Genomic DNA, 4971 nt, shown 5'->3' with positions numbered 1-4971 from the left:
TATAGTCTTTCCTGATCGTGTCGTTCATCTCTTGGTATTTTATATCCTCTCCTTCTATTATTCCCAGGTATTTGTATCCTATCTCATCTATGGGTTTGATACTTTTCCCATCTGGTAACTTTATCCCTTCAGTCCTTATCACTTTGCCTTTTTGTATGTTGACCAAGGAACATTTTTCTATTCCAAACTCCATCCTAATGTCCGCAGAAACAATCCTTACAGTCTGGATTAGGGTATCTATTTTCTTGATGCTCTTACCATACAGCTGGATGTCGTCCATAAACATCAGATGATTAGTTCTGTTGGCTCCTTTCTTGAGTTGGTACCCAGCATCCATCTTCTGCAGTACTTCCGTCATGGGAATCATGGCTACTACGAAGAGTAGCGCGGACAGTGAGTCGCCCGGAAGATCCTGCTCCTGATGTTAACCTCTGTTAGTCTTATTCCAGAGTTTGTAAGAATTGTATTCCAGTTGCGCATTGTATTTTTTAGGAAGCTGATGGTGTTTTCCTTTGGCCCATATAATTTTAGGCATTCTATTAGCCACGTGTGTGGTATCATGTCGAAGGCTTTCTTGTAGTCAATTCATGCCAGGCTTAGGCTGAATGTTAACCGACGCATGCATATTTCAATTGCGGAATCGAAGATGAAACCCTTGTGCAGTAAACCCCCACAATATGAGCCTCTTTATATGATTACACAGCAGGTTCGCCAGAATTGCATCCAGCCATCTTACCGATCTCCCTCTTCTCGAAAGCTAAGACCCTTCCTTTCCAGTTCCTCTTTTGTGTCATCTGTCCAGCTCTTGCCAAGTCTTCCTCGTCTCTCCCCTCTCGACACTTCTGAATTAGACACTTTCTGCGAATTAGACCTCCACCTCTATTTCATAGGAACAAATCATTAAGTCCTTCAATCAACTCTTATTTCATAAGTTAAGATATAATCTGTCATAAGGGAAAAGTTCATGACCTGATGATAAAGAAACATCACTCTAGATAATATATTAGCAGGAGACTGTTTACAATGGAGGCAATTAGCATGAAAAAAGAATACCGTTTCCAGAAATCTGATGACAAAATCTTAGTGGTGTTTCTCATTATTCTAAAATGTGGAATAGAGCGGAATCTAGCGACCAGAGCCTCCATTCTATGCTATAGATCCCGTCGTGAGATTTAGGTCAGCAGGTAGAAAAGGGAAGAGTCTTCAGAATGCCTAATTACAGATGCCGTCTTTCTTTGAAATTGCGTTAATCACTTTGATTACTCAGGAGAATCATTAAATTTCCGTTGAATTACGCCATTACAGAAGGGGCTCCTCACCTGTCAAGATTTTCTTCTTCTTCTTCCCTGGGGTTTGGAGATGTCTAAACCAGATGTTGGCAGTAAAAGAAAATAATTTTCAACTAAGAAAACAACTTAAACATTAAAGCGCCCATGACTGCCATGAGTTTGCAAATTCGTCCGTTATATTTACAGAAGACATTTATTTAGAGTGCTTCATATACATACATACATACATATACATACACACACACAGACACACACACACACACACACACACACACACATATATATATAGATATATATATATATATATATATATATATATTGTATGTATGTATGTATGTAGCATACATGCATATGTATATGTATATGAACAAGTTTTGTAACTCATCGTATACTTTAGGCAATCTGTATCATCCAGTGGTTTAACTATATTCAAGATAAGCAATTAGGAGCAAAATATTTATCAAATTGAATATGTGAACCATACTACATTGCATTAAAGCATCTATTTTCCCTCTCCTAAATGTATCCCATGATAATGAAAGTTGGATGATTATTTTCGAATATCTTTTGATGAACCTACATTTGCCTGAAAGCTTAAAACTGAACTCGAACGTCGTCTCTATTACAACTTTATATCAAGTTGAAAAACTGAACGAAAAATACGACGAAGGCATGGGCAAGACAGCATTAACTCTTAAAACAGTAAAAAAAAACCTTAGTTTTTAATTGCGCAGACGACTGCAGCGAAAAGAGTACTCTCTTCACGGTTCAGGAGCACCATTCTCGGCAGATGAGCGCAGAGGGAAGTTATTTCATTGAATCATCAGCCCAATCCATCTTGCATAAAAAATAGGAAATTTCCTCGGACGGAGGAGATACCGAAGATGAATGGCTGACCCCAATCTCCATTCTCCCCTACAACTCGTTTTCGGTGCGGCGGGGTGGGTCCTCTGGACGCTCGCGTCTGTGGCGAGACTGTGAGGCTGTGCGCGGGATTGGGGTCATGACCTATGGGCGGGACATTTCTTAGGCTTCATTACCTCACATTTCATGATTATGGTTGAATGGAGCCGAACGGATGGCTAAGAATTCTTACGGTAATCGTAGGGGTGTTATGAAGCGGGAAGAAGAACGCTCCTTTAAAGATAAAGAAATGGGATCGTAAACCTATAAAATTAGGAATGGGATCGAACACTGCTATACAGATAAAGAATTGGGATCGAACGCTGCTATGCAGAAAAAGAAATGAGATCGAAAGCTGTCATACCGATAAAGAAATGGGGTCGATCACTTTTCTGTGTATAAGGAATCTGAATCGAATGCTCTTTTAAGTATAGAGTAGTATCGAACTTTCACATGCACATGTAGAGATAACACTAAAATGTAGGATCGAACACGTTATGTTAGTGTAGATGTAATGGTAGACGTCGTATACTTGACTCAGTTGTTCGGAGTACTGAAGTCTAACACTACCATATATATAAAGGAAAGGCATCGATCATTTTTATAAACGGAAACGATTGGGATAACAAACATTTTTGCAAATGTTACGGAAAGGATTGAATTCTTTTGTTCATTTCAGTGAAAACAATCGAGGTCGTTCTGCAAATAACTATAGAATAAACGTTTAGAATAACATAGCTATTTTATATGAAGAGTGAATGCTCTCTACGAGTAATACAAAAGGACCTTAGTCTTTAACAAATAAAATGATATAGGATGTAACATTTATCCATATAGAAAAATAAAATAAAAACTAATTTCAAACTCAAATTCATCGAATAAATAATCTACTTCATGTTCTTTATAGATAAAACTTTATGAAAAGTAATCGAGGACCAATAAAAACAAAGGAATATAAATGGTGAATGATAAATGGACAAGAACAAGACGAAAAGTTCAGATGCTCACCAATGTGCCCAAATGGAATGTAAGTAAAATCTGCTGAACTCCTCTCTCTCTCTCTCTCTCTCTCTCTCTCTCTCTCTCTCTCTCTCTCTCTCTCTCTACTGATTTATTGGCAATATGTCAACTATTCTATTACCCATTACTGCTTGATCATGCCCATCTATGAAATGAGTTCAAAAGACCCTGAGAAGACAATTTACTTTTTTCTTACAAACGTTGACGTTCATGACTCGTGTGAATGAAATATCCCTTATTTGTCTCCGGACGAGCTTCCATTACTTTTCATTATAACTATAAATAATTACATGTTTGGCAAACATAAGCACGTAGAAGGGAGAGGGAGAGGGAACAAGAGCTGAGAGAACTGCCCGTAGTTTTTGTCTAGAACCACGCATCCAAACCTTTATCAAATTAGGATCAACTTAGTATGCGCATCGTTCACGTCTGAATTTTTCAAGAAAGGTCATTGGCTTTCAGATTAATCGAACTTCTATTATAATCCATGATTTAGTTGAAGCCTTGCTATTGTTCATATTGCACTGGTACTATCTGTAAAGGCCAAAATCTAAATAATACTTGTTCACAAAACTGTTTAGATTGATGCTTGTAGCTTACAATTCCTGGTGATAGCCATTTATTCAATAATATCCGTGAAGCGATCATACTCTAGCGGGCAATTCATTCATTTAAGCTGTGCATGATGAAAACCAGTCAATAATTAGGAGCCGTAACCAGCTCTCTCAAGGTGAAGTTGACTACGGAACTCAACCTATTTTGCCAGATGTTATCATTAGCTGAACGTTTAGTACAGCACTTCAACCCTCAATGGTCCATTATGAAAAGACCCACCTCAGTTCTTTCTGGATACTACCTGTTTCGCGGGGATGTGCTAAAACTCCTCCTTCGGGGGTGTGGAGGGGGAGGGGGTTTTGGGATCGGTAGGGATGGGTTCCCCGCTAAGCTGGAGCATAATTATGAGATTTCCCAAACGAAAGAGCAACTGTCATTCCACTCGAATGGCTTCTTCTTCTTCTTCTTCTTCTTCTTCTTCTTCTTCTTCTTCTTTTGTAATCAATTTAGGTTACAAGCAAGGAACTAATGTACATTTGAGTCCCGTTTTAGAAAGGACGAGACTTAACTAAAGACTCGCTGATCAATTCATCCGTTCCTCTGCTTTCCCTTCTTATATTCCTACTACATTATTTGTTTATCACTGTCCATGTACTAAAATTCAAAGCATGGCCAAATACATTACCGGTTGTAGCGACAGAACAAAATCATAACATGATATTTAACAATAGTGTTTACATCATATGGTAAGTGCGCGTTGTATTACTGTTTATTTACTAAAAGTACTTAAAAAGTAATAACAAATAAGGTATTGGAAATAGAATCGAGCATATTTCCATGTTAACAGTCTATTAACAAAATTGTTTCTTCGAATTTAATAACAAATGAGTTTCTTGGAATTAAATGGGTTCTTGCGCGATGACACGGTACCTATAACCACGGTCTAGCTCTAGGTATACTGACCGTGCCTACAACTTCTATACCCGCTGTTAACCGACAAAAGGGTACTGTCCGTTTCCTTGCACAATAATGATTAAGTACGCCATTCCGTGTGATTAATGACCTAATACATACGGGTGACAACTTCCCACTACGTGACTTCCCATCTCCCTGTTGGAGGTCCAGTGTAGGACTTCGCCGGTACTTGCAGTGACAGGTAAATACATTCATGAAGTGATAAGAGTTATTTGTCTATGAGAGCGAC

The sequence above is a fragment of the Macrobrachium nipponense genome, chromosome 2, assembly GCF_015104395.2.
Source record: "Macrobrachium nipponense isolate FS-2020 chromosome 2, ASM1510439v2, whole genome shotgun sequence".
In the NCBI taxonomy this organism is placed as follows: Eukaryota; Metazoa; Arthropoda; class Malacostraca; order Decapoda; family Palaemonidae; genus Macrobrachium; species Macrobrachium nipponense.
Note: the sequence above shows the minus strand (reverse complement) of the source record.